Below are 18,430 nucleotides of genomic sequence, written 5' to 3' on the forward strand. Positions count from 1 at the left end.
TAGATAGATAGATAGATAGATAGATAGATAGATAGATAGATAGATAGATAGATAGATAGATAGATAGATAGATAGATAGATAGATAGATAGATAGATAGATATAGTAATAGTAATAATAACTAAAGATTTGGTCAGAGAAAGATATCTCAGCTTATTAGGAGTGATCTCCGGGTTTTGAACAGCATGTTATCTCTGACGTCACTGAGTATATTTTTTGAGTTTACCCAGATTTATGCCAATAAAACCACGCCCTATGGTTTTCCATGAAATCACTTCTGAAGAAAATTTTTTTCTCATAAATAAAGCAAAAATTTTAGTTTCCTTTTTAAGAACTGGCTTAGTTAGTCTTGCTAATTTTTTACATTTACTTCAATAACTGGTACCTTTAAAAAATTATTTATTTAACAAATTACATCCGTTAGGAAAAAAACCTTGATTAAACCTATCCTTGTCCTTGCAGTAACTTTTCAATTATACTACCTTAGAATAAAATCTCTATACATTTTAAGCTGTATATGTATATATTTTTAAATGTTTTACATAAATACAACAGTAACGACAAAAAACCCCCACCAAAAAAAAATAAAATGTAAAATACAAAATTTATAAATGAAAAATAGCGAGAAAAACACCCAACAATAACACTTCGTTAAAAATCTCATGGTGGGTTAGAGATACGGGACAAAATAACACTTTATACACACACTCACAAATAGAAAGAAAACCCTTAAAATGGGTACATGTATGTAATAACGTACTTACCTCCCAATTTATCCACTCAACTATGGTGGGTTACAAATAAATGCTTGGATGGATACATGGCCTAGCTGTTTAACTGTCTATGTAAATGGCTAGCAGGCAAAATACTCACTCGCGTAAACAACAACATCAGCCGTAACAAGAATAACAGCAAACAGCGACAAAAAATTTTTAAAAAATATATATACATAGTTGAAAGAAGAGGAATGAAATAACACCATGCAGAGTTTAAGCACAGTAGGATAGTTAGAGAAAATATAGGGTTAATACATGAAGTTAATCCAAAAATGTGTTTGATCAATTCAACACGTGAGGATTCCTTTAAAGTCGACCTTAAATTACACGTAAGTTAATTTGAGTTATTCCTATCAATTGACTTAGAGTAGGTTGTAGTCTGTTATCACAGACTTGTGATTGAAAATTATAGTTCAGGCTAAACAATCGACTTAAAATTTGCAGCATACTTTCAGGAAATCAGCATTGTTCTTTGGTGGTCTCTTATATTAGAAGCTTTAAAAGCTTCCATTTAGCAATTGCATCAACATGCCACAAAACAAGTTGGTGGGTAAGCGTAGAACGTTTATAGAGTGTAACTCTTCGGATTGAAGTATGTGATAGTCCGCATTCATTCTCATGTAGAGTAATCGACTTTCACTAATCTTTGCACATCCAGGAAACTATCGCCGTCATATATACATGTAGTATTATGATACTAGGAAGGTTTTAGCTCGTAGTGTTCTGCGAGTATCTTTAGTTGGGCGCTTTTATTGAGTATATTCGACTGTTCGACTTTAGCGTTAGCATATAAGGAACAGACAAAATTCATCGTCTCTTATTTACCAATACTCATGCAGTTTATTGTATTGGAACTGAGAAATCTACCTTCTGGGTGAAGTTTGATCCACAAACAGACACATTCACATATGAATGTGATCGTGCTGAATGACATGTGTTACATGTGTATATTTGAGTTTCGGAAACAAGTTCCCTAAAATAAAAAAAAAACATTCCATGTAGTATCGATAGAGTAGAGAGCGACGGTGCTCCACTGAATAAATACATTTGGATATCCCACTGTTACCTACAAATAAATTCGCCCTCCCCTGTACGCGGTCGAGTAGCCACAACATGGACCTTGCAGTATTGACCTATACATGAGAGATACTTTCTATTTTAGGCCGTATATAGTAAAGATATCAGAGAGAGTGATGGGTATTCCAGAGAGAGAGGGAGATCGTTATGGCATTGCCATATTCTAGGAGATTTCTGTTTAAATTAATCAGCTTTATGTACAGTTTTCCTAATACGATCTGGCCAGATTTCTGCAGCTTATAAGAGATTGGTTTGTTGATGCCATAAAGTTGCATTCAGTACGGGTCTCATGTGATGGTCTGGCTAGATTAAGGCAGCTTATGCTTAAATGCTTAAACTTTGGTGTCGACTGGGTAAGCCTAAACTTCGGCTTACCATAAAGGATCCATTTGTCTAAAAATTTGGAGCAAAACTGATTTTCATTTATAGCGTTGGACAAGCAAATTAGTATTTCAAGGTCTTTCGGCATTAACTTATATGGTACACAATTAATTCTCTTTTGGTTAAATCCTGCTGTTTACAAGCAATTTGAAATTGCTGTTTGAGTAGCTTTAAATGATTTGACAAGCTTTCTTAATCTACAAACATATCCGATTAGGACTATCTTTATATGGAGTGTAAAATCGCACACACTTTTAAGTCAATAGAGTATAATCTTGGAAGACAAACTTTAGGAGAGATAATTTCAAAGAGTTTTAATTGTTTATTTTTATTAACAACATCATAACATACAGCATAACACCCCCTCTTCATTCCCACTGTTCAACAGCCGCAGCAGCAAACAGCCCATAGTGGCTTATTTAACTTCTATACTCAGCTGCATATTCAGAACATGAATTTTGCTTGCAGTAAGACAACGTTGTGCGTTTGCTCTTCCTTCGGAAGACTAAAGGCCATTAAGAGTGTTTTATAAGGTTGTTTATTTATGTGTGTTTAAGTTTGTATATTTGTATATGTGTTTATATATACATGTATGCATAAGAACCACGACTTTTGAGTTAAGTTTGGTAAGTGAGTGCGTATGTGTGTGTTAGTTTGTGATTTTGTTGTTGCTGTTTATTTTGTTTAAACTAAATGAAAATTGGTTCGAATTTAAGCGGCGGCAAACGATAACTACTCATCATGTGTTTGTTGACATTTTTGGGTCACAACTAAATAATTACACACAGTTGAAGTCACTACACACACACACTTATGTACATAAGGATATACAGAGTCCTGTGTACATACAATATCTGAGTGTAGATGTCAGTAAATATGTAGAAACAACTTATTTATGTTTGTCATTATATTTGTAGAAATAAATGTATGTGTGTACTTATGAGAAGAGTGCATAGAATTGTGTTTATTTTCAATGAATTGCATACAAATTACTGGTTAAGGCCTCCGCCTTATTTCCCCTAAAAACTACGATTTAACACAAGGACAATATCAACAACAATGCTGCTGATGACGACAACAATAACAAATTATTCCAAAAAAATTCAAAAAAAAAGTTGAGAAAAAATATATATAAACGGAAAAATAACTGTTGCAATATAATAACAAATAATCATGCTGCACTTACTTGCATATTCCACAATCAACCGTACTACGTTCATATGTATGTTTTGCATCAACATTATTATGTGATCATCACCAACAGCCTTATCTCGTAACATTTCTTCATCATCGGCATCCACATCATCATCACTAGTAACCCATCTTTATGAGCAACATAAACAACTGATGGCATTTTATATCAAAACCAACAATCTGAATACATAATGAGTCCTTCAATTGCATAAATATTAATGCCTTTTTATTGTAGCAATTCGGTTAACTGGTCAAATTTGTTCTTTTGCTTGATACAATCAGAAATGTTTTATCATTTGTTTTATTCTTTTGTTACATTATTGCATGAAATCGTTGTTACATTTAGAAACAAAATATAATTAATCAAACAGGCTTTATTACAGAGTTAGATACATATTGTATATTGCGGATACAGTTACAGCCAATCAATGAGTTTTAGAATTTTAATGATATAAAAAAGTACTGATTTAAAAAGCTTTTTGAAATATTCCAATAGCACTATAATGTATGTATCTCCTGTGTAATTTTGTGTACTTTTAAAAGCAATTCCAGAAATATTGACTAGACTATAGACTTTAGGATAGACTAGACTATAGACTTGAAAATAGACTTGACGATAGACTGGACTATAGACTAGACTATAGACTTGAAAATAGACTTGACTACAAACTATACTATAGACTGGACTATAGACTTGAAAATAGACTTGACTACAAACTAGACTATAGACTAGAATATAGACCAGACTATAGAATAGACTATCGACTAGACTATAGACTAGACTATAGACTAGACTATAGACTAGACTATAGACTAGACTATAGACTAGACTATAGACTAGACTAGTCTATAGTCCAGTCTATCGTCAAGTATATTTTCAAGTCTATAGTCTAGTCTATCGTAAAGTCTATAGTCTAGTCAATATTTTTGGAATAGACTAGACTATAGACTAGACTATAGACTAGACTATAGACTAGACTATAGACTAGACTATAGACTAGACTATAGACTAGACTATAGACTAGACTATAGACTATAGACTAGACTATAGACTATAGACTAGACTATAGACTAGACTATAGACTAGACTATAGACTAGACTATAGACTAGACTATAGACTAGACTATAGACTATAGATAGACTATAGATAGACTATAGACTATAGACTAGACTATAGACTAGACTATAGACTAGACTATAGACTAGACTATAGACTAGACTATAGACTAGACTATAGACTAGACTATAGACTAGACTATAGACTAGACTATAGACTAGACTATAGACTAGACTATAGACTAGACTATAGACTAGACTATAGACTAGACTATAGACTAGACTATAGACTAGACTATAGACTAGACTATAGACTAGACTATAGACTAGACTATAGACTAGACTATAGACTAGACTATAGACTAGACTATAGACTAGACTAGACTAGACTAGACTATAGACTAGACTATAGACTAGACTATAGACTAGACTATAGACTAGACTATAGACTAGACTATAGACTAGACTATAGACTAGACTATAGACTAGACTATAGACTAGACTATAGACTAGACTATAGACTAGACTATAGACTAGACTATAGACTAGACTATAGACTAGACTATAGACTAGACTATAGACTAGACTATAGACTAGACTATAGACTAGACTATAGACTAGACTATAGACTAGACTATAGACTAGACTATAGACTAGACTATAGACTAGACTATAGACTAGACTATAGACTAGACTATAGACTAGACTATAGACTAGACTATAGACTAGACTATAGACTAGACTATAGACTAGACTATAGACTAGACTATAGACTAGACTATAGACTAGACTATAAACTAGACTGTAGGCTAGATTATATACTAGTCTTTAGACTAGATAATAGACTATAGTTAGTTATGTGCAGGGTATCCCGGCTGCCGTGGTATACGTAAACATTTTTTATTTCTATGATATTCATCTGATGAAGGAAAAAATTGAAAAAATATTTAGGGAAATTGAAAGCAAGAAATATGTTTGAATGTAATGGTGTCTTTTTTTGTTTTTTGAAAAAAATAAGAAGAAAAAACGAAACGATAAACAAAAATGATTGTTAAATTTTCTGCATCCATACACACATTCAATGTTCATTGCAGTTGATTTAACACACACTCTCTTTTTCTAACATACACACACATACAAACTAATTCATACACAGGCCACAGTTAGTCAGCGGCACATTCAAGTCAGTCAGCCTATCACGGCCTACAGTGGTTTTAACTTGACAATTTCTCGTTTTTCCTAAGTTTTTTAGGCAAAGTTTTGTGCTTTTTTGGGGGAGGAAAATCTCTAGAGCGATTAAAATAGGATTTCTTGCTGAAGTGTTAGAAATTTTAAGTTTATCATTTATTCAGCTTGCCCTACGGCCTTTCCACAAGAGATGACTTAAAAGGACTTAAAATTGCCTGGCTTTTTTCGTTGCATTAGGGATTGACAAAAAAATAGAGAAATTTTTGGTGAGAAAAACAAATTTAGCTTAGTGTGTGTGTTATTTTTGTTGGTGTTGGCAAACTTATTTCGAATTCATGAGATTTTAAGCTTAAATAAACAAACGAAAGGAATTTCATTGAATTGCTGGAGATTATTTAGCTTGAACTATGTGAGTTTTATTAGTTCGAAAAAAAATTTAACCAGTTCTTGGAAAAGGACTCAAATTAACTATTTCTATAAAAGAACAATAATTGGCAGCACAAGAAATTATGAGAACTAACTGTATTCTAATTAACAGTTAACTTGAAATTCCAGGGTGTCCAGATTGGTTAGTCTGTCAGCAGTTTTGTTCATATACTGTTCAGTATAATACTAATGACATTCTCGCCGTTAGTATTTTTATGTCGATATTAAGAACCATTATTTTTAAGAAAAACTAAATATTTTTGTCTGTTTCGATAGCCAAAACACATGCAATTTAATATCTTCACAAAGGACAGAGTATTTGTTATATATTTTAAGTATCTGTTACCAAAGAAACTATTTTACTTTTCAGCACACCAAACACATATTAACTTTAGCACTAGTTGCTATAGTAATAAAGTAGAAAAGCAGTTTTATAATAAGTTAATGTTGACATTCACTGATGGACATGTTGTTTTCGCTGTGTGTGTGTCAAATAACTGTACCAAGCGATGTCGTTAAGCTTTAATTAAACGAGTATATATGAATCATTCTACTAGAAGTTTAAAATCTGAAGATTACTTTATATTTTTGTTAATAGTAGAACACAAGCAATCGTTTAAATTTTTTCATATTCCCAAAGAAAAAATTTAAAAGATTGCTTCGTGTTCTGCTATTAACAAAGAAGTTTTATATTCAAAATTTGACTCAGCACTTGAGATTTCTTTCAAGATTTGACTCAGCACTTGAGTCTTTTGACGTAAAATTTCCAAATATGCATATATAACGAGATCATTAGCTCATCTCGTAAAATGAAGTTTAGTTTTTAATACAATTAATACAATTAAAATATTTTATCATAAATTTTTTTAACATTGAATGGTGTTATATAACATATAAGTAGCAACATAATATATAATAGTTATTTGTAAGTTTAAACGCTTGTTAGTAACATAATATGTTTTCATCGTTACCATTATTTAGTATTTGAAAAATAACCATTTTTCAGTGAATCATACTCAAATTTATAATTGCCATGAACATTACAGTACAACAATATTGTTTAAATTGAATTCAAATAATATGTTTTTGATAACAATATACTGTCACAGTGAACATAGTATAGTTACAGTAACCATGTCGAACTATGTTTTTTTCTGCGTTTAGTTTTAAGACTTTGATGTTAAATATCAAGTGATTCATAGTTTCTATAAGAGGAGTTGTTAAGAGGACAGAGTTTAATATGCAATTTTCTGAAAAGGACTTTGTATTGGGGATAGAGCCAAATAGTCCCTGATTATTATGAAAATCAGCAAAGAATATTTAACATATGTATATATGAGCTCAAAAGTCCTATTCGGGGGTACAGTTGTATGAAGCTATATGAAATTATAAACCAATTTCAACCATTTTCAATAGGTTTCGTTCTTGGGTCAAAAGAGTATTAACGAAATTTTCTCAAATTATCTTGAAAATTGCAACCTGTAGAGTTTGCACAAGTTTTACATGGACACACACAGGACAATAGGACAGACGGACAGTCATAGTCAAATCGACTCAGAAAGTGGTTCTGAGTCAATTTGCTTACTTTAAGGTGTGTGTAGGACCAATATTTTGGTGTAGAGTATAACGAATATCGGTAGTATATAAGAAGCCGTAATCACGCGGAGAACTTTTTTCACGTTCTCTTTAAGTTGGAACATTAGACTAGGCCATTTAACGCCAATTTTCAACTTGACCAATATAACTCAGACCGATAAGGTCATCTTGTCCAATTACCTTCAGACATACATTTATATCTGAAGCGTCCCTTGACAACAAATTCAACCACAATAAATAACGAATATCGGCAGTGTATATGAAGCTGGTTCCTAGGAGCGCCCTAAGTCTATAGGGTGATCCTAAACCAGTGCCTTATGTGAGAATGGAATCCACCTTCTCCGTCTACTAGACTAGAACACTAACCTACCGGAGGACACGCCTCTCCAAAAACTAGCAATAAGAAAATGTCGAACGAAAGTTCTCTGCGGTCCAGATACAAAATACTATTACTCACACCAAATCCTTATGTTTCAGTATGTCATTGAAATATCCCCAAAAGTATTTGTTTCATAAATAATTTAAACAAGAGTAAATCTTGTTACCAACAATGACATTGAAATTTTTCAAAAATTCATTTACATACCACAGTGCATATCATAAAACAATTGTATAAATTTTACATAACACTCTTATCAACGCTCTGGAACATGAAATTTATTTCACTCCCCTCAAAGCCGCTGGTATTTACCAGCACTTTTATTTTCCTAACAAATCATAGGCATCATACATTTTCAATTTGTTTTACATATTTTCGCCATAGTTTTTATCAAAATAACAGAAAATTTGAAAATATATAGAAAAAAAAAATACTAGGAAAATATTACAATGTATAAATTGAAAATCTATTCACACTAACCTTGTTGTTAGTTGCATGGTTGGTTTGCTAACGTTTATTTGGTGTTGTTGCTATTATTGTTTTACTACAACCATTATTACGGAACAGAACAAGGAAAAAAACAAGCCCCAATATAAATTTCAAGATTGATTTTTTTATTTTTTTTTTAACCAACAAAAATGTATGCAATTCTTGTTTGTTTTTTTGTTATTGCTGCTACAAAGTATAGAGAGTCGTCAACAGTGTTGCATTGAAGTGTCATCATCAACATTACCACATCCACACATAAACATACACACACCCATACACATCAAATATAAACATACAAATTGAAACACAACCGCAATACAAGAGTAGAGGAGTCATACACTCGTACTGGTTGGTAGAATCCTTACAAGCCTACATCTATATAAACAAGTGTGTATCGTTGCTGGAGTGCATTTCATCCCAGCAGTTTAGCAAGGACTCAATGTATCCTTGATTGTTTCAGTATTATATATTTTTGCATTCTTTAAAAAACAGAAAGAAATCATGTTCTAGCGTTAATTTACTTTAAATCTCTTTATCTGTTCTGATCTTTGGAAAATTGTTATTTATGCCATCAAGAGCAATCAATTGCAGATTCAATAGAAGTTAGATTAAAAGCTTTTATTTGGGCCTCCTTATAGTGAAATATATAAAATTCAGCGTCCTTGAAGTAGTTTCTTAGAATCAATCAGTCTTTCTAAGGGATGTTATGTCTGAAATAATGCCCAAGATATTTGCATATACTTTCCAAGAAACAGTGTTCCAGCGTTTCACTGTTCTCTCTGCATGCAGAATCAATATGAGGGGTAAACTATCAATCGATATAGCACTTTCTTCTTGACATTGACCCAATATTTTATATCAGAACTCTATTCAGCAGTTCACTTTTGGCTTAAGGGGTTTGTTAGTAAACTAACTTGCGGCACATGGAGTGAGACCAATCAACAGACCCCACAGACTTCATAATAACAGAAAATGCAGCTTTTAGCACGGTTTACATGTTGTGGAATCATTGAACCTTATATTTTTCTAATAAAGCTGGCGAAGTGATCAGTGGAAATTGTTACCCAACTGAGTTTCATACTGTTCAGTAACCATAGTCGTCGATTTATTGCAACCTAACTTAACGATTGACATCGTAGGACATGCGATTTGTTTCTGACATTCGTGAAATACTTCCTAAAAATTATTGAAACAATACCCGAGACGTTTTAGTTATCGCATACGAAAAAGACAGTAATTTCCACTAATAGTTAACCACCTGGATGATCGTAATTCGTATGTTTACTGACCCTAACGAATGTACCCTTTGTAATCGAGAATAAAGACAGTTCACTTTAGTGTCTTATTTGTAAGCGGGATCGACGATAGTCGTCACATTATTGTCCCATAGTATTTTAGAGAGTAGACACTTGAACTTTTTAAATTTTAGTTCCATTAATATCTTACAACCTGACTGACTCCAATTTGTATTATTTTGGTCTTTCGTCGCAAATAAACTCTTTGTAAACGAGAATGAAGACAGTCGTCACTTTAGTGTCCCCTTTGTAAGCGAGAACGGAGGCAATCGCCTCTTCACTGTCTCTTTGTAGGGTGTAGAGTGACGATTGACTTCTTCGTAGGACAAGCCCATGTTAAAATGGTTGGTTTCCTGGGTAGTAAGGTGGCAAGGGGCCACCACAAGTGGTAGGTTAAGTGATCAGTTCGGAACTGTCCCGTCGAACTGCTGGGAAGCTAAAACCAGTAAATCTGCACCATCCACCTTTCGAACTACCGAGCTGCTTTTCAAACATGCATCTATATGTAAGTTGAGGTTTTTGTAATTGTATCGAAAATCTTTATTTGTATGTGTTAATAATAACACATCAACATCATCGTCGTCGTCGTCATCATCATCAGTAGCACCAGTACTACAGCCTCAAATTTTTGTTGTTTCCTTTTTAATATTTCGAATAATTCTCTTGTTGTTTTTATTTCCCATGGTAGTGTTGGCACTTGTACTGTACTGCGTTATACATATTTTAGAGTATATACTGTTACAAAACATAGCGATAATCTCAGACCCAATAAACAATTCATTTTTAGCTGTGATTTATGTGTTGACATGTAATCGTAACACATCCTCTTAATGAGCTCTGTTAGTATAAGGAAATTAAGGTTTTGGGTGTTCTTATTTATTACATTGTTTTACAGTTATATTCGTATATACATACATAAATACACTCATACTTACATATAAATGTACGTAAGAACTAAGACTGGTTTTGCGTTTAAAAATTCTGTAAAGGTAGGCTACAGTGTTGTGTAAAATTATTAAGAAAATTATTAAAAAAAATTAGAAATATTTTTATGAGCAAAAAACAATGTGAAAATGTGATTGAAATTAACTAAAATAAACTAACATAAAAGAAAAGTAACTTACATATAAGTATGTATGTATATATTTAACGCTCAGCGGAGAGATTCGCTTTGTCTGGTGAAAAATGTTAAAAACCAAAAACATTTTATTGGAGACAATGCTTTTCATATTTATTCTCAGAGAATGTCTTAATGCTTTACGTGAACACCAGCTTTGACGGCATTATTTTGCGGTGCTTTTTTCATCTTCTGGGTAGACTTTAAAACGCCCCTTAATCCTTCTATGAATAAATCAGGTCACATTATTTGTACAAAGCTGTGGCGATCCATGTACAAGCCCCGATGCGGAATGACTAGCAGCATGAGATCAATTCCATCTTACTTTAACAAGCTGTATAGTAGTGGCGATCACAACTTTAGGTAAAAAGAATAATCCTATTTAAAATGCAAACCCCATTCCAGTGCATCCTTTAAACTTTTAAAGGCCGAGGAACCATACCATTACAATGGCTTAGTTGATTCGGCAACTGCACCTAGAAACGTATTTGGTATCAGGATCCCTCTTTATATCGAGATAATGTTAAAAGGATATAGGAATTTCCAAATTCAATTTAAACCCAATAATTACCCCAACAAGTTGAGTGGTGGACCTCAACCTGAAAACAATATACAACAGCATCAAGGACTACCCTGAAGTAAGAGGTCTACTAAATCAGTAATAAACTTCTGTTGGTCAGAGGAGTCTTTCCCGATCATTCACCATAAAGAACGATCTACGGAATGATGATCAATAAGGAATTTCAAGCTGAAAATTCTCCAACATTTACTCTCAAAGAATCATATCTATTGAGATATGCTTACGTACTGCATAATATAATCAGCTCGATTATGAGACAAGAGATATATAACTGCTTACATACGCCAAATCAAACTACCGACAAGAAAATTCGTATAAAATGTTGATGCACTCCCATGCATAAGTTATGGATTACATATAGAAGTTGTTGCTCCTCGCAGTATGACTTTCTTATGATCTGGACTAGAATTCTTGCTAAACTAGCATAACTAAGAACTGTTTTTAGTTATACATACAATAGTATTTTTTACTTGGAAATTGTATCTAATTAATTCTGTTATTTTTTATATGTCCCTCACTGTACTATTCAGTACATAACATTACGACTCCATTTCTGTTTAAGTAAAAGTGACTGTATAACTAGGGTTTATTGTATTTTCAGTTTTCATTTTTCCTTCTATTTTAAATGTGTCTGTATTGTGTATAAAAAGCTGGAGCATAAAAAGATGAGGGAAGAGTAAATATTTTGTACGTCTAGTTTAATAAATTGTTTTCATATAAATCATAGGTGACGTAGACCGCTAGTATGTATGTTTGTACAAATGTGTGTCTGTGTGTTTAAGTGAATATGTGACTATGACATTTGTTAACAAAAGAAGTATTTTATACTTCGTTATATATTTTTCTTTTTATTCTGTGGATTTTTTTTCATTTTCCTTTAAAGAAGATTATATGGAAATTGTTATTAATAATCATATGTATGTGTATGACAAAACAGGATATTTTACAGACCTTCACTTATAGGTATGTACAACAGTATACCTCAGCAACATTTTTCATTAATACTTAAACATACAGGTAAACATACATACACTCACACGAACTCATACGTTTACCTATCTTTGTATGAGTTATTTAGTATAAATTGTATTTATTGTTAGAACACTTAATGATTAATAGGAATTTCAACATTTCGGAAATTGCACAAAGCATACTAGAAGAAACAAAAAAAAATATAATGATCCCCAACAAGTTTTATTAAATTAAAATGAATTGCTTTACTTTGTGTTGAATACAATTCTTGAAATTAAATTATTTCTATAATTTGTTTAATGACAACAATATTATATTCCGACACAAACATATGCATATTATGTATGATGATTTTCCATAGAATAGCTAAAGTGTTTTGTTAAGTGTAAATGACATATTTTGTAGAGCAGATACAATTGTTTGCAGAGGAAATAATATAAAAATTTAATTAAGGTGAATAAATGTATAAAAAATTCTATTAAGATAGATCTTTTTTTTCTTTGCGTACAACTGTTGACATGATAAGCTGATAATAAACCTTTGAATACTTAATAGAAACAGGTGTTTCTCTTTTAATTATTTTATGAGTTATAGTTTTCAATTTGCTTTGCTTTTGCAAGAAAATTTTTTTTATCGTAATCCCTTTTAGAACATGCATACTTTTTTCTTTGGTATATAGTCTAGTCTATAGTCTAGTCTATAGACTAGTCTATAGTCTAGTCTATTGTCTAGTCTATAGTCTAGTCTATAGTTTAGTCTATAGTCTAGTCTATACTCTAGTCTATAGTATAGTATATTGTCTAGTCTGAAGTCTAGTATATAGTCTAGTCTAAAGTCTAGTCTATAGTCTAGTCTATAGTCGAGTCTATAGTCTAGTCTAGTCTATAGTCTAGTCTATGGTCTAGCCTACAGTCTAGTCTATTGTCTAGTCTATTGTCTAGTCTATAGTCTAGTCTATAGTATATTCTAAAGTTTAGTCTATAGTCTAGTCTATAGTCAAGTCTATAGTCTAGTCTAAAGTCTATAATCTAGTCTATAGTCTAGTCTAGTCTAGTCTAGTCTAGTCTAGTCTATAGCCTATAGACTAGACTATAGACTAGACTATAGACTAGACTATAGACTAGACTATAGACTAGACTATAGACTAGACTATAGACTAGACTATAGACTAGACTAGTCTAGTCTATAGTCTAGTCTATAATCTAATCTATAGTCTAGTCTATAGTCTAGTCTATAGTCTAGTCTATAGTCTAGTCTATAGTTTAGTCTACAGTTTAGTCTATAGTCTAGTCTATAGTCTAGTCTATAGTCTAGTCTATAGTCTAGTCTATAGTCTAGTCTATAGTCTAGTCTATAGTCTAGTCTATAGTCTAGTCTATAGTCTAGTCTATAGTCTAGTCTATAGTCTAGTCTATAGTCTAGTCTATAGTCTAGTCTATAGTCTAGTCTATAGTCTAGTCTATAGTCTAGTCTATAGTCTAGTCTATAGTCTAGTCTATAGTCTAGTCTATAGTCTAGTCTATAGTCTAGTCTATAGTCTAGTCTATAGTCTAGTCTATAGTCTAGTCTATAGTAGTTAGTCTATAGTCTAGTCTATAGTCTAGTCTATAGTCTAGTCTATAGTCTAGTCTATAGTCTAGTCTATAGTCTAGTCTATAGTCTAGTCTATAGTCTAGTCTATAGTCTAGTCTATAGTCTAGTCTATAGTCTAGTCTATAGTCTAGTCTATAGTCTAGTCTATAGTCTAGTCTATAGTCTAGTCTATAGTCTAATCTAAGTCTAGTTTATAGTCTAGTCTATAGTCTAGTCTATAGTCTAGTCTATAGTCTAGTCTATAGTCTAGTCTATAGTCTAGTCTATATCTAGTCTATAGTCTAGTCTATAGTCTAGTCTATAGTCTAGTCTATAGTCTAGTCTATAGTCTAGTCTATAGTCTAGTCTATAGTCTAGTCTATAGTCTAGTCTATAGTCTAGTCTATAGTCTAGTCTATAGTCTAGTCTATAGTCTAGTCTATAGTCTAGTCTATAGTCTAGTCTATAGTCTAGTCTATAGTCTAGTCTATAGTCTAGTCTATAGTCTAGTCTATAGTCTAGTCTATAGTCTAGTCTATAGTCTAGTCTATAGTCCAGTCTATAGTCTAGTTTATAGTCTAGTCTATAGTCTAGTCTATAGTTTAGTCTATAGTCTAGTCTATAGTCTAGTCTATAGTCTAGTCTATAGTCTAGTCTATAGTCTAGTCTATAGTCTAGTCTATAGCCTAGTCTATAGTCTAGTCTATAGTCTAGTCTATAGTCTAGTCTATAGTCTAGTCTATAGTCTAGTCTATAGTCTAGTCTATAGTCTAGTCTATAGTCTAGTCTATAGTCTAGTCTATAGTCTAGTCTATAGTCTAGTCTATAGTCTAGTCTATAGTCTAGTCTATAGTCTAGTCTATAGTCTAGTCTATAGTCTAGTCTATAGTCTAGTCTATAGTCTAGTCTATAGTCTAGTCTATAGTCTAGTCTATAGTCTAGTCTATAGTCTAGTCTATAGTCTAGTCTATAGTCTAGTCTATAGTCTAGTCTATAGTCTAGTCTATAGTCTAGTCTATAGTCTAGTCTATAGTCTAGTCTATAGTCTAGTCTATAGTCTAGTCTATAGTCTAGTCTATAGTCTAGTCTATAGTCTAGTCTATAGTCTAGTCTATAGTCTAGTCTATAGTCTAGTCTATAGTCTAGTCTATAGTCTAGTCTATAGTCTAGTCTATAGTCTAGTCTATAGTCTAGTCTATAGTCTAGTCTATAGTCTAGTCTATAGTCTAGTCTATAGTCTAGTCTATAGTCTAGTCTATAGTCTAGTCTATAGTCTAGTCTATAGTCTAGTCTATAGTCTAGTCTATAGTCTAGTCTATAGTCTAGTCTATAGTCTAGTCTATAGTCTAGTCTATAGTCTAGTCTATAGTCTAGTCTATAGTTTAGTCTATAGTCTAGTCTATAGTCTAGTCTATAGTCTAGTCTATAGTCTAGTCTATAGTCTAGTCTATAGTCTAGTCTATAGTCTAGTCTATAGTCTAGTCTATAGTCTAGTCTATAGTCTAGTCTATAGTCTAGTCTATAGTCTAGTCTATAGTCTAGTCTATAGTCTAGTCTATAGTCTAGTCTATAGTCTAGTCTATAGTCTAGTCTATAGTCTAGTCTATAGTCTAGTCTATAGTCTAGTCTATAGTCTAGTCTATAGTCTAGTCTATAGTCTAGTCTATAGTCTAGTCTATAGTCTAGTCTATAGTCTAGTCTATAGTCTAGTCTATAGTCTAGTCTATAGTCTAGTCTATAGTCTAGTCTATAGTCTAGTCTATAGTCTAGTCTATAGTCTAGTCTATAGTCTAGTCTATAGTCTAGTCTATAGTCTAGTCTATAGTCTAGTCTATAGTCTAGTCTATAGTCTAGTCTATAGTCTAGTCTATAGTCTAGTCTATAGTCTAGTCTATAGTCTAGTCTATAGTCTAGTCTATAGTCTAGTCTATAGTCTAGTCTATAGTCTAGTCTATAGTCTAGTCTATAGTCTAGTCTATAGTCTAGTCTATAGTCTAGTCTATAGTCTAGTCTATAGTCTAGTCTATAGTCTAGTCTATAGTCTAGTCTATAGTCTAGTCTATAGTCTAGTCTATAGTCTAGTCTATAGTCTAGTCTATAGTCTAGTCTATAGTCTAGTCTATAGTCTAGTCTATAGTCTAGTCTATAGTCTAGTCTATAGTCTAGTCTATAGTCTAGTCTATAGTCTAGTCTATAGTCTAGTCTATAGTCTAGTCTATAGTCTAGTCTATAGTCTAGTCTATAGTCTAGTCTATAGTCTAGTCTATAGTCTAGTCTATAGTCTAGTCTATAGTCTAGTCTATAGTCTAGTCTATAGTCTAGTCTATAGTCTAGTCTATAGTCTAGTCTATAGTCTAGTCTATAGTCTAGTCTATAGTCTAGTCTATAGTCTAGTCTATAGTCTAGTCTATAGTCTAGTCTATAGTCTAGTCTATAGTCTAGTCTATAGTCTAGTCTATAGTCTAGTCTATAGTCTAGTCTATAGTCTAGTCTATAGTCTAGTCTATAGTCTAGTCTATAGTCTAGTCTATAGTAATGCCAAATTATACAACTGTACAGATTTACCTCATATTTAACATACATTTCTAATATTTGTTATTTAATTTTTTTCAGGATAATTTCAAACTTAATGCTTCTTTAAAAACAGGTAAGATTTCTCCATAGTACTCAAATTCAAATAGAGTCTGAACAGAATATATCAAAAATTGATGATTGTTATGTAGACTATAGCAATGAGTTATAGCATGATCGGAAGCTTGAGAATTCTACGGGGTTCACCATATCTGCTATTAATATAACTAAGCAATCCTTCAACGCATGGTGGTTGATTTGCAAAAAAAAAAAGATTATCACAAAACTCTTAATGCCCCTCCATTAACATCATTATGATGATGCATGGTGTAGACAAGGCCACTCATTTCTATCGTTGTAAGAAAAAACAGATAAGACACAAATTTTTCAACTGCCAGAACACATCGTAATATATTTTTAGCACGTGTGCTAATTTTTCAATTCATCCACAAAAACTGCAACCTGTATTTTAACACAGATAGTGATACTGACACAACTGGCAGTGAAGACAAATGTTTGGCCATTATTTTTCGCTTACAAATTGGTTTAAAAATGTATGTATATAGATTGCCATGATTAAAATAATTAGTAAATTCAAAATGGATTGAACTAATCTGTTAACCGATCTCAAAGTCTCAAATTTTAAGGGAGATACCCCAAAAATAGTCAAGTCTTATAAGTTTCTATTATATTGAAAAACAATTTTAATTTGATAACAATTATTTGTAAATTAAATTTGTTCCATAATCCAGAGTCATCCAACACTTTCTTTTACACTTCTTTCTTTACTTAAGGATTTTATAACATAATTTATTACACCACAAAGAAAACTACTTATTTTCACAACTGACTCTTTTTTTACTGTAATACACTCTTGTTACCCATGTCCCACGCACAAACATATACACTGACACGTAAAAGTATACATCCCTACAAAGCAGATCTGTTGTTATTAACTTTTGGGGAAATAAGTAAAAGAACGCAAGCGGGAATGAAAAAAACCCACAAATGGTTGAATAAATAAAATGACTAAAATGGAAAGAAAAAGAATATAAATAGTGAAACCTTTTAGCAGCATGACTGTCTAATTATCATCCATCTTTTTTTATTTATTAAATTTTTTTTTACACTTTTACTACATTTTCTTTCATTTTTTTCTGTATATTTTTTGTATCTGTTTCTTTTTTATCCTTCGCTCGTAAAATATACAATATGACAAATATCCATAAAACTTTTTCTTTTTTATAGCGTTACTCTATTTTATTCGAATTTTCATTTGGAATTTCCAATGAGTGTCACAACTCCTTTTTAACCATTTTCTCATTTTGTTTTCATTCTTTTGTATGCTTTTTTTCATCGTTTGCCATTCGCACTTTTAAATCAATTTCATGCACCATACCTGCATGATGTGGCACATTTACTTATGTTCAATTGTGAATTGTGTGTAAAATGAGCTTTGGGTGAATGTGTGTTTTACGTGTGAATCTATATGTAAGTCTGTGGTAGTGTGATTGTACATAAATTAAGGAGTTACTGACTCTGATCAAATATAAAGTATAGTATAGACTTTAGACCAGAATATAGACTAGACTATAGACTAGCCTATATTCTAGACTATAGACTATACTATAGACTAGACTAGACCAGAATACGGACTAGACTATAGACTAGGTACAGTGAAATAACTCCCAAATGAAATAACTCCCAACGGGTAAAATGAAATAACACCCAATCAACTGTCCATACAAATTGGGAATTATT

General features: G+C 32.1%; 1 protein-coding gene across 2 annotated transcripts in view; it reads left to right on the top strand.

The window, feature by feature from the left end:
* Positions 1-18,430, top strand: part of LOC124420086 (ecdysone-induced protein 74EF-like) — a 185,198-nt gene that overhangs the window by 29,391 nt on the left and 137,377 nt on the right. For both annotated transcript variants that reach the window (XR_006941021.1, XR_006941020.1), the window contains one exon: positions 16,712-16,745. The gene's annotated coding sequence lies outside the window, so the exon portion shown is untranslated. The remainder of the gene's footprint in view (positions 1-16,711; positions 16,746-18,430) is intronic.

The sequence above is a fragment of the Lucilia cuprina genome, chromosome 2 (genome assembly GCF_022045245.1).
Source record: "Lucilia cuprina isolate Lc7/37 chromosome 2, ASM2204524v1, whole genome shotgun sequence".
Lineage (NCBI taxonomy): Eukaryota > Metazoa > Arthropoda > Insecta > Diptera > Calliphoridae > Lucilia > Lucilia cuprina.